Source organism: Balaenoptera acutorostrata, chromosome 14 (genome assembly GCF_949987535.1).
Source record: "Balaenoptera acutorostrata chromosome 14, mBalAcu1.1, whole genome shotgun sequence".
NCBI classification, from domain to species: Eukaryota; Metazoa; Chordata; class Mammalia; order Artiodactyla; family Balaenopteridae; genus Balaenoptera; species Balaenoptera acutorostrata.
The window spans coordinates 1,450,194-1,463,231 of record NC_080077.1 but is presented as its reverse complement, the minus strand read 5'-3'; the positions used below and the strand labels follow the sequence as shown (position 1 = coordinate 1,463,231).

General features: G+C 49.8%; 1 protein-coding gene across 2 annotated transcripts in view; it reads left to right on the top strand.

The window, feature by feature from the left end:
• The window catches only part of SMOC2 (SPARC related modular calcium binding 2), a 157,297-nt gene that overhangs the window by 58,293 nt on the left and 85,966 nt on the right, over nt 1-13,038 (top strand). The window lies entirely within an intron of this gene.

Here is a 13,038-nt window from a genome sequence, read left to right as displayed (position 1 = left end):
ATTTTAAGTGACTGGTCATCACTTAAAAGCCAGGGGATGTGCATAATGTGGAATTAAAATATACTTATTTTTAAAACTGTTTTGTCATCCAAGATCTAAATATTGCTGTAAATATATTTTTAGTGAACTTACATTTGCACTTAATAATTCTTTTACAAACTCGTGGAGTAAATGAAAGAGAAAAAAATTAGCATAAGGAGTTGGCCTCTGTGTGTATCCCTCACTCTGAAAGTTACTTGCAAATGCTTATTTCATTTCAACCAAGTTACAGCATTTTGAGTCAAGCCCAGCCTTATTTTACGAAGGAGACAGCAGAGGAGATACCTATTTCCGTGATTTTAGTGACACCTTTTGAGAAATTAAGTAGTGTCTGAAAGAACTTTCTTAGAAAACCATGAGCAAAGTTGGCTGGATTTCTTATAACTTCCCTGTAACAAACACTTCGTTTCTAGAATCAAACCACTGTACTGTTCACTCACATTATTTTTTCCAACCAGGTAGCAGCAATTTTTGCTGTATAGAAATGCTCCATTGTTTTCACTGCCCATGTGGATTTTTTTGTTTCAAGTGATGGGTTATGGAAGAAGGAGTATTCTCCCCTTTTGCTTAGAATCTGGTGTTTATTGCATGGAAAATGCCAGCGGGGGCGGGGAGGGCGTGTCTCTGAGGACACTTGTGATGTGGGCAGGGCAGGCTTCCTCCCAGACCGGAGATGGGGCTCCCTGTAGGAGTGCCTCCCTTTCCACCCCCGTGGCTTGGTTTTGCAGCTTGGCCAGGGTTATGGGAAAATTCTATGAATCCCCAGCTGTATTCATGCTTTTATTCTGCAGAGATATGGGTGGGGGAGAGCAGGTGCCTGTGCTCGGAACACGTGTGGAAACTGTGCGCTGCAGGGGGTTGTTGAGAGAATCTTGGTATTTAAGGGAGAGTGTTGGGAGGACTCAGTGCATGCACACACAGAGTTTATGATAGACTTTTGCACAATGTAACATAACCTCTTCCCAGATATTGACACATCCTCCCCAATCACTTGCAAGTGTGGTAATGAGCATCACTTTGTGGGAGACTGTGGTTAATAATGTGTATGTCAGCTGGTCAGTTTCCATCTGCAAACCCCTAGGGGCGTCCTTCTCCCTTCCCTGGGACCCTGGCTGACACCTGCTGGGGCTGATATGCTTTGTCCACTCTCTGTAGAGTGTGGGAGTGATTTCCATCTAGTTTATTACAACTGGGTAAATGTCAGCAGTCAACAGTGGTCTTTGGCCCTGGAGCTCACACGGAGCTTACCGTATAAGCACATTCTATAGAAATTTGAAAATCAGAAAAAGATATTAAAACTTAGCAATAAACAATAACGGTCACTTAGAATGCATGCGTATGTTTATTATGAACTGGTGCAGACACACATTAAAACTTAGCAGTAAACAATAACGGTCACTTAGAATGAATGTGTGTGTTTATTATGAACTGGTGCAGGCACACGTTGCAGCAGCCCCTGGGGAGGGCGGGGGACGTCCACTCACGGCTGATTTCAGTGGAACAGAGGGGGCCCCAGCATCCACGTCCCCCCCGCCCACTCCTCCCAGAAAGACCTTCAAAGGGAAGGATTCTTTTATTTCACAGTCATGTGTTTTTAAGCCATTAAGGCAAAGCACCAAATTCCTATGGATCAATAAGAAGAATGGGATAATGAGGCCATCTAGCAGAAACAGACAGAAGTCTTGAACAGGCGGCATTTTATAAATGAGGAAATCCTAGGGACCAGCGCACATAGGAAAAGGTGCTTGTGCTCATGGGTAGCAGGGAAATGCAAACCAGCCTCCCAGGGAGACTCCCTGACCCCCAGGGGAGGGGCAGCAGCGGTGAACCCTGGGGGCCCCGACTTGCCATCAGCTCGCCCCTGCAGACGGGGCACAGGACGAGCAGACAGGGGCCCGCTTTGTAGCGGGAGGCGTGTGAGAGAGTGTGCATGGCATGCTGGTAGTGATGACCAGATCCTGGAAGCCAGCGAGCGTCCACTGGTGTCGGAGGGAGAGATCACGTGCTTGCTTGGCCCTCGGGTAGGACACGAACGGCGAGGACACAGGAGCTGCTGCAGCGAAACGCGGCTCTGGTGAGTGTGTCCGGGTGAGGGGGCCGGAGCCCGGAACACCGCAGCTCATTTAAAGTTCAAAAACCAGACAAAACTCAGCTTCAGTGGTCAGACTCCAAGGACAGCGGTGAGCTGTGGAAGGGGGAGAACTCTGAGATGGGAAAGAGGGCTGGGCCTGGGGGCCGCTCCCCCTGCCGGGACACTGTTTCCCTGGACCTATGGTGATAAGTCACTGGGCTGTGCGTTTGTGTTGATGCACTTCATGTGTGAGGGTGATGTTTCACAGATTCAGAAAGTTAAAGATGCAAAGCCCACGGAAGGGGTAACACACTGATTTAAATTCTCCCCGAGATCATAAGTTACCTGACATCCTTTCCCGAGGATTTTGACAGAGGGAAGGTGCTGGATGTCTAGGAAGCAGCAGAAGGGGAGGTGGGGTCAGGACGGCCCCTTCCCTGCAGGGGAGGGATGGCAGGAAAGAGACTGCAGGAGGGTTTGGGGAACCCCAGTGTCAGGGCCAGCCTCTGCCAGGGGATGCACAGGACGAGCGGGGAGAACAGGCTGGGAGCCCACGTCATGGCGACAGTGGCCGGGTTCACACTCACGGGGCTGTCGTGTGTCGGTGTCACGCCCCGAGGTAGAAGTGGTTTTACCTTCCATTTACAGGTGAGAGCCTGACCCGAGGCCCCTGTGCATGTAAGTGACGGGGCTGGGATTTCAATCTATGCTTTTGTCTCCATTGCCCACATTTTCTGCCAGATACCATCATGTGACTTCATGGGCCTTGAGTTCCTTATTTATAAGAAATAATGAGTTCGAACATGTGTAACTCCCAGCTCTGAGCTCCATGACCACGGGGCCGTGTTGTCCAGGCCCCAGCGAGGTGCTTGAAGGACAAGGAGGGCCACTGCCCACCCACTGCGGTGACTCCTCGGTGACCCTGGAACCCACCGCCGGCTTTAATCAGCTTTCACCAAGTCAGCGCACTTCCTGGACCACTGCTGCTCGGGCGCTGACAGGTAATCGCACAGATTTTCACAACGAGGGGAGGACCTGCCTTGTCTCTCCTTCCGGCCACGGACTCGGACTCGTGACTCTCAGCGGAGCTCAAGCCTTAGGGGGCAGGGAGCTTCGGGAGAGAAATCGGCCCCTTTGGCCCCTGTTGGCACCTGCTTCCCGGTGACGGGATCATTCCCACGCGGTGAGGACCCTGAGAACGGGATCAGAGGCGTCCCTTCAGTGAGCGGTAGCGGCCAGGCCCCGTGACGCTCGTCCTCGTGGAGGCTCCCCCTTCCCTCCCTAGAAACCCACCCGTCGTTTCTCGTTCACGACCATCTCCACCAGCAGCACTTACCGAACCTTCACCAGGCCAGGCGCCCACAGCCGGACACACCCGTCGAGGATCTGGGAGTTCCGTGCGGAAGCCGCGGGCCCCCAGAGACGGGCGACTCACCGTCAGAGAACGCGGGGAGGCGTCTGGAGGAGACGCTTCCCAAAGAAGAGGGGCAGAACTGGCTCCTTCCACTGCTTGGTCTCAAGGGGCCCTGGGTCTGCTCTAACCCTTACCAAGTCAGGTGGGGAGGTGAGCAGGGGCGGGAAGGGCTTTCCCTCTTCTGGGGAAGCAGCAGCATGTTGCCCTGAGATGTGTTCAGGACCAAACAGCTGCTCTTTGAGCTAAATCCAAACGCCCTCCCAGCCCTGCCCTGCCGGACAGCAGGCGTTCCTGGAGGTTATACCCCCAGCCCTGCTGGTCTAGACCCCGGGTCTGCTGCGGGGAGGGGGCTTCACTCGCACCAGGCATGCTCAGGACGGTCCAGGCAGTGCCAGGCAGCCCACTGGGTCTTCCCTCGTCTTTCTTGCTGCTGAGGGGCCGGGGCTGCAGGTCTCCATCCGGGCACAGCTGATTTATATTTATTCTGTAGGGATTTTCTCTTGTTCTTCTTTCTAAAGATTTGAAGACTGACATTGCTGGGGGCGGGAGGAGAGCTTAAAAACAAAGGACTTTTTTCCGAGGGAGGATTTCTGTAGCTGGCCCATTCTCGATTATTTGGAAATGGCTTCGGGGTTTTAATCTCATCTCCCTCTGTTCCCGTGCACCCTAGCCAAGAGTTTATTCCTGGCGTGAGTACAAAGCAGTCGAAGACATTGTAAGCCGAGCCTACATGCAAGAACTCTTAATATTACAATATCCAAGGAATCTTCATATGTAACTCAGCTTGAGGTATGCGTTTGAAGTAAGCTACAGACCTCGGGTTATAGAAGAGACAAGAAACACCCATAACTGCGGCTTGAGATTCTGCCCGCACCGCCCTGCACCCCTCTTGTAACCAAGGCCAGTTGTAGGGACAATGTTTCCGGGGAAGGAGTGGAAATCTTGTTCATCTGGCCATGGCCACATCAAGTGTTTGAGGAGTTCCTTCTCAAAGAGTAGAATACGATCTACTCTTTGATTTTAATGATGGAAAGCTTTGCAGGAATGAGCAAGTCAGTGGTCGTTTCTGGGAGTTTACTCAGCTCGTATGCATTCTGATGACAGCTTCTCGGACCAACTTCTAAATTTGGGTTTTGGAAGACCTGGTTATAAATGACACAGAAACTTGGATTAGATTGAATAACTTTTCTATGTTATTTACATTAATTGAACTATGATCTTTGCATTTTCCTACCATGCCTAAAGTTTTGGCCTCTACTGGAAATGGTAGAACTCCATGTTTGTATGAATATCCTTATGATTTTTGAAAATTTTCACTTTATAAAGAGAAGCTGTTTTTTTCACCAATGAATTTCCCTGGTAATAAGTTAAGGGCCCTCCATAGCTGAGGAACTTGAAAGAAACATCCAGAACAACTGAATTCCCAAATATTGAAATCAACAACACAGCTGTGCCTCTGAAGCACCTCTTGATGAGAATTATTCAAATACACATTCAGAGTCCTTTGCTTGATGGGAAAGGTTACAGATCAGAGGGATCAAAATGGCTTTTTCTTCAGGCTTAACAATTCTCTTCCTGAAAACGATACTTGTTAAAATAAAACATTTGAATACCTATTGGTGAGGAAATGTGAAAGAAACAACTGTGACAAGACGTAGAAAATGCACTGAAGGGAGCCGCCTTGCAGATGGAGGTGAGCCCCGGGGGGAAGGGTTGGCTTTGCTGCCAGCCTTCAGTGCAAACTTCTCTAAGGAAGTGATTTTTTTAGAAAAAAATATACATTATATTACTGTCTAACACCTACTGTTATGAGGATTTTTGAAGTATTGAGGAAATTCATTTTACATCCATGATGAGAAAAGATAGTAAGTTGATACAGCCAACATGGGATATGTAAAATTTATGATAAAAGTTCCAGATTGTGGAAATTTCAGAAGGTGTTTAATTGACACTGAAAGATTTTTTAAAAATTAAGTCCAATATTCAAGGAAAAGACCACGAGGTGCGGTTATTGTGCTAAACAAGACTTCGAAGCCTGTTTGAGAATCAGCATTAAGGACCTCTGATGACCCCGTCTGACCAGCACCAGCCAAGAGGCAGATTTCCCTCGGCCCTTGCCTGGCCGTGGTGCTGGGTCATGTCTGCGCCCAGAGCCATAGCTGTCTGTCTGTCTGTCTTTTCCTTTTCAGTTTGGACTTCTTTTGAATTATTTATTTACCTGATGGGCAACATGTTGGTGTTGTTAGTTTTCCTTTCTGGAAAAAAAGTACTTTCTGGTGTTTAATAGTTGATTTATATTATAATCTGCTCTATTATTGTACTCCATTGTACACTTAATTTGGTGGCTACTTTATAACCGCATCTTTCATTACTTTAAAAGGGTACTCTATAAACTGTCCTCTTCCACACTTAAGCCATAAATAGCTTTTTTCTCATATTTTCTAATTTTAACAAAACTTCATAAAATAAATTAAAAGGTCTTTTAGAAGTAAACGGTCCCAGAACATATAACTCTATATAAATAACAGTGGATAATCTCTTCCAGAGGTATCCCATGTCTCCGCATTAAATAACAAGTATATGTATTTTCCTTATTTTTTTTAAACAAACAGAACAATTTTTTATGGTACTTTTTTTTTTTTTTAATGCTTAATATATTTTTTTTTAATTTTATTTATTTATTTATGGCTGTGTTGGGTCTTCGTTTCTGTGTGAGGGCTTTCTCTAGTTGTGGCAAGTGTGGGCCACTCTTCATCGCGGTGCGCGAGCCTCTCACTATCGCGGCCTCTCTTGTTGCGGAGCACAGGCTCCAGACGCGCAGGCTCAGCAATTGTGGCTCACGGGCCTAGTTGCTCCGCGGCATGTGGGATCTTCCCAGACCAGGGCTCGAACCCGTGTCCCCTGCATTGGCAGGCAGATTCTCAACCACTGCGCCACCAGGGAAGCCCTATGGTACCTTTTTAAACGTACAACTGCCATGGTCAAACGTTGGGAAGATTCACGAAACTATTGACTGAACGACCCTGTTGCAAGAACGATAGTGATGTTTGTTTTCTCTGGCCATTGAAATACGTTAACATTCAGACATTAAAGTAAAAAATATAAAACAGAGACATTAACGTGGACACTGATGGAAAGTAAATCCAGAAATAATCTCTCAATTTTTTAAAGCAAAATTTGTGATTCACTGATTTCTTCTCTTACCATCTTGAGAAGGGGATTCTCAGATGTGGGTCAGGCAGGGTGCTCAGCTCAGACTGGATGAAGTCTGAACATCCCTTTTGCCTGATGCCCGTCCAGCCAGGAATCACTAGGTAAGAAAAAAGACGCACGGAGAGTAAACCCAAGGTGACACCCCCTGTCCTTCGGGACGGGGCGGGCCTTCTTCCAGCCCATCAGTTTTGCAGAGGCTCACTGTGGGGAGACGAACCGATTTTGTTTGGTTTCTGGGTCCACAGAAATATAAAAATAGGAAAACAGGAGACATCGTGGTGGGTCTGAGGGAGCCGCTGGGGCTTGACAGACAAGACACAGACAAGTTCATAATAACAAAAAGAATACAATAATAATAATAATAATCACTGCAGAGAGCACAGGCCAAGCCCTTTTCCTTAGAGCTCTGGTGCCCAAATTTTGGTCCACAAAGGGGCCTGACAGCACAGATTCCTACCCCCCACCCCAGAATTTCTGATTCCATGGGTCTGGAGGGAGGCCTGAGGTCTCGCTTTTTTGACACGTTTCCCGGTGAGGACGCCGGTGCTTCTGGGCAGAGGGGCGACCGAGAGCCCCTGCCTGCGGTGGCCCGTCTCCACTGTCAGCCCCTGGCCATCCCTGGGCGAGAGACACAGGGCCTGGCTCCATCTCTCCTCCAAGTGGCCTGACCAGCCCGCTGGGGTCCTGGCTCGGTCCCACCGCCCGGACGTCACCTGAGCTGAGTCGGAGCGTTTGGTCCGAGCCCCTCGGGCGTCTGGTGGAGGAAGATATGCTTCGGCAGGTGTGCCTGGATGTGAGAAGGTGGGTGTGGCCGCAGGGGCTCCCCAGGGGCCGCGGACAGGGCTTCCCCCGGGGCACCCAGGTCTCGGAAGCGTGCCCGAGGCCTCCCCAGCACAGGGCCGGGTGGGCAGTCTGGAGGGGACCCGGCCTGAGAGCCCCAGCGTCGGCTCCGGGGAGGCACGCGCCTCTGCAACTGGGCCGGCCGGCTGTGCTCCAGGGGACGCCCGTCCAGCTCAGAGGGACCACTGCCCGCCCCCGGGGCCGTTTGCTTCGCTGGAGGCAGAGGGACCAGGGGCCCCGGCGCCCACTCCAGATGATCCTGTCTTTGCTGCCCTGTAGGTCAGGCTGCCTCACCCACTGCCCGGCTGGGCGCACCTTCCTGGAGCCCGTGCCCCGGCCTCTGGCCTCGCAGGGCGGCTCAGGGAGGGCCCTGGTCACAGCCAGGTCACCGGAGTGTGTCCTCAAGGGTTTTGACTGCAGAGGGCAGGCTCCTGCTTGTGTCCGAAGCACTGGGTAAAAAGCTCTGGCTTTGTGGGTGGTTTCTGGCGAGGGGGAAAGCTGGTGAGGATGGGAGTGAACAGTGAAGGTGGCTGAGAAGTGGGGCGAGGTGCCCGAGGTCACGGAGCGGCGCCTCACTTTACTCGGCCAGCGGGGTCCAGCTGGGGAGGGGCCGGGGCAGCGCACGGCCCCGGGGCTGCCCTGATGCCGTTCTGAAGGTCCACGTGGTGCTCGGACTTCCCAGGTTTTCAGCTGCTTTGACCCAGACGTTAACTGAGTTGCATCCCCATCAACGTTGGGAAGTAAACTGCGGGGCAAAGTCACCCCAATGGCCCCCACTGTACATGCTGGTTCAACTGTAGGACGGCCCCCGGCACCGACAGAAGGGCCGTGGCCCGGGCTGTTTTCAGGACCTCTGGCTCCAACGTGAACTCGGCGCCTGGCCCTCGCATCCCCAGCACGTGTTCCAGGCAGGGCCCTTTTCTGACTCTGCTCTCCAGTCCCTGGGCCTGTCCACAGCCAGGAGTGCGTAAGCAGGTCTGAAGTCAAGTAGTGCTGTCAGGAATGGCCAGGGTTGCATTAACCTTCAGGTTACGCCCAGGCCTTCCACACGCGGGCTCCACGCACTGGTCTCTGCAGAGGCCGAGGTGAGAGGAGAGCCTGCCTGTGTCCTTGCAGACAGAGGATGTGTGTAGAAGGACACAGACATGGTGTTTACAGAGAGCCATCTGGAGCCCGCACGTTGGCTATGCTCTAAGACCTGCCGTGCTCCTCTCACTGCCGGCCTGTGCTCTCGGCTCCCCTCTGCTGTCCTTTCTGCCTCATGGGGGTTCTCCTTCCAACCTCCTTGGGGAGGCCAGCCCTGACTGCTCAGACCAAGTTAGTTCCCCTGCGGGCTAAAAGCACAGGCATGGACCCTGGATCTGCCACTTACTGGCCAAGTGACCTTGGGCTGTTACACCTCTCTCTGGGTCTCAGTCTCCTCATCTGTCTAATGGGTATAATAGTGGCACCTACTTCAGGGTTGCTGCCATCATTAGATGACTTAATGTATGTGATGTTTGTAGAATGATGACCAGCACACAGAAGGAACTGTATAGACTATGTACACAGTTGTAATATGAATTATTTGAATAATTTCTGTTTAGTGCCTATCACTCCAAAGTAGATGGAACTTTTTCGTGCTGAACATGTTGAATGAATGAATGAATGAATGAAAGAAAGTGGCCACAGAGAGGCCGACGTCACGCAGGTCTCCTGCCAGTGGCTGCACATTTTAACCATTTGCTCTTGAGTGGAGACAGCATTGCTCTTGGTTGCAAGCGGCTGTTACCGTCTTGACCTACAAAATACACATACGTGAAGAGAGAGGCTACAGGAGGAATTAACAACACGCAGATACCTGAGTGTCCTGAAATATTTTCAGTGAAAATTCACTGTGGCCTCTTATGTGTTGATTTCTCTGCTGGCTTCTTCCAGCCTGTGAGGGAGGTCCCCACGCTGCCATTTTACGGATGAGGAAACTGAGCTTTGGGCAGGTGAGGGCACCTGCCCAGGGCACAGAGCTGGTAGGTAGTGATGTTCGTTCTGTCACCCACGTTCTGCCCTCTTCCCACAACACACAGTCACCACGGTTATGCACGTCATCCGCACGTGGTGCTGACCAGAAAGTCCGAAGCAGAGCAACCAGACAGCTCCTGAGAAAAGCCAGAAGTCCTTACCCTGCAGGAAGGGCCCAGAAGGATGGTGACACCTGGTTTAGGTGCAGAGCTTTGTGGGACCTCTGCTTTCAGAGCCCAGGGTCAACAGTCTAGCGACCAGCTCAAAGGAGCAGGAAGAGAAATGCTCGTCCAGAAGATACGGAGGATTGTAGCCTCTCTGCCCTTTCTACTCCCTTTCCTTCCTTCTTTCTTCCTTCCTTTCTTTCTCTTTCTTTCTTTCTTTCTTTCATTCCTTTCCTTCCTTCTTTCTTTCCTTCCTTCTTTCCTTTTCTCTTCCTTTCTTTCCTTCTCTCTTCCTTTCTTTCATTCTTTTCTCCCTTCTTTTGTTCTTTCCTTTTTCTTTCTTTCCTTCTTTCTTTCCTTCCTTCCTTTCTTTCCTTCCTTCTTTCATTCTTCCTTCCTTCCTTCCTTTCCTTCCTTTCTTTTTCTTTCTTTTTCTCTTTCTTCCTTTCTTCCTTTCTTTCTCTCTCCCTTTCTTTCTTTCTTTCCTTCCTTCCTCCCTCCCTCCCTCTTTCTTTCGCTCTCTTTCCTTTCTTTCTTTCTTTCTTTCTCCCTCCCTCTCTCTCTCTTTCTCTCTCTCCCTCTCTCTCCCTCTTTCTCTCTCTCCCTCTTTCTCTCTCTCCCTCTCTCTCCCTCTCCCTCTCCCTCTCCCTCTCTTCCTCTCTCCCTCCCTCCCTTCCTTCCTTCCTCCCTTCTCTCTCTCTCTCCCTCTTGTCTCACTCTCTCTCCCTCTGGCTGAAGCAAAGCCACGTGACATTGCGAATCTGCTCCTGGACATGAGATTCCAGAAAGGAATAAATCACTGCAGCTTGTTTAACTGTGCTCTGAAGGACCAGCAATCTACTTGCTAAGCAAGTGCCTGCCTGCAGTGAGCTGACCTCATTAAACCCTCTCAGGGCTCCTCTGGCTGCACACATTGCAGCCCCTCTGCCCCTTACTCATTTCTAAAGTGCATTGAGTGCTTGTGGAAAGGGCTCATCTTAGACCACCAACCCTTTCAGCAAACACTGCACCCTGCCTGGCACTGTTTTGGCAGCAAGCGGGCGTTGCTGAGTGTAGCTGGATTTGAACCCAGGACTCAGGACCACAGGGCTCATTATTCTTCCCCTTGACCGTAGACAGTCCCCTCACATTGTCTTTCTGTGGTTTCCTCCACCAGAAATGCATACCTGAATTGCTAAAAAAGCCACCCTTTTAAAATAGCATTTAAATGGGATGAGATCTCACAAAGGGAAGGAATTCAAATGTGTCCTTTGAAATAGGAATCTGAGGGGCAGAGGGTTCCTGCCTGAAGTTTCAGCCAACCAGCCCAAGGTCTGCAGAGCTGTTGACTGCCATCCACACTCCTATGTCTAGGCTCCCTTTCTGCGCTTGCATCCTGGAATCTCACCTGCTCCGACTCTTGGGAGTTCTTCAGCGAATTCTTACCTCCAGAAAGATGTAATGAAAGAACAAGAGTGGCGTTGGGGTTCTGGGTTCCTGGATTCTCCTTTGCCCAGCGGCTTTGCTGGTGGAGAGTGATGCCCGCCTGTCCCCCAAGTCCTTGAGGACAGGGAGCTGGGGGAAGCTGGGCGGGAAGGCGTGGAGGGGCTCTGGTCCAGAGGCAGTTGGATGAGGAAGTACGTGCCCTGATGGGATTGCCCCCCCCCGCCCCAGTTCTGTGCAGCAAAATATTTGGAGCGGGCTACCCTGGTGGCGCAGTGGTTGAGAGTCTGCCTGCCGATGCAGGGGACATGGGTTCAAGCCCTGGTCTGGGAAGATTCCACATGCCGCGGAGCAACTGGGCCCGTGAGCCACAACTACTGAGCCTGCGCGTCTGGAGCCTGTGCTCCGCAACAAGAGAGGCTGCGATAGTGAGAGGCCCGTGCACCGCGATGAAGAGTGGCCCCCGCTCGCTGCAACTAGAGAAAGCCCTCGCACAGAAACGAAGACCCAACACAGCCAGAAATAAATAAATAAATAAATATTTAAATAAGTAAAAATTAAAAAAAAAATATTTGGAGCAGGTTGTCCAGGGATGCTTAGTTCTATGTTAAAATTATTTCTACATCTTAGGAACAAGATGGAATTAATTCCGTGCAGATTTATTTAAGTGAACACGGATTGGATTGGCGGTGGCTGGTGAGCAAGCCGCACACTGGTTGGTTCAGAGACAGAAAGGGAGCCGAGGGAGCAGGTAGATACTCGCTCAATATTGTCTTCGGACCTCAGCCGCTAATCAGAGCGTGAACCAGCAGCTTGGAGACTTCAGGCCCTAGGTTACAAAATATTATCTTGATTCAATCGAGAAGCTCTCTTGGGGAGGGGGGCTTCTAATTATTATTTGGGATGTTTGCATTTAGCTCAGAAGAGTAAAACCTACGTAGTCGTATTCAGAAATATTACTGAAATATTGTCATTTCCCAGTCAAAATAGAAAACATTTTTTGACTCTCTGCAGAAACACATGATAAAAATAAACCAATGACTAAGAAACTTAAGCCCTTTAAGAAATCTGGATTTGTAAAGAGATGCTACAAAGGGAGAAATGAGCAAAGTAGGATCTTGAAAGCTTTGTCAGAAGGCCACACAATGAGCTCACTTTATATCCCTGGGAATTCTCACCAGAAGTAAAGTCCTGTGTTTTGACCCTGGAAAGCATGTGACATTTCACTGCATGGTACCAGCCACAGCTGGGAAATAACCAACAGCTGCTTTGGGGAGCACATCAAATACTGTGCAAATAGATGCACCAGGAAAATCTGGTCCTTTTTACCTATTGACCAAACTGCATTTCCAGATGCCTATGATTCAGGTATTTCAGACAAGCAGCTGGGGTGGGGAGGACAGGCTGTGTCTCCTGTAGAACCCCACTCAGGCCACCTAGTGTCTACTGTTGTATCTTGCTCCTTCCTGTAACCCCTGGGCTGAGTGTAGGGGAACCCACGCCCTCAATGTCATTTCTGTCAACGTTTGGAGAGGATGAAAAGCATCCCTGACTTATACTGCCTGCCCCGTCCTTCAGGGTTGCGTCTACAACGAACTGCTCGAACATTTCCTGCTATAGAACCATTATATTTCCAAGACAAGATAAACATTCCAAAATGTCCTAAAGTTTATATCTTTAGTATAAATACAAGTCTGTATTTTAATGTTATATTCGAAATTGAAAAAAGCAAGCAATGAATTTCAAGTTTTATTTCATGAGATGTTTTAGCTGTGGAGTCTTGCTAGCATATGACTAGGGGAATTCTAAATGAATCCTGGATGGAATATTCTGAACTGGACGGGCAGATAAACTCCAAATTAATGCTGAACAGAATT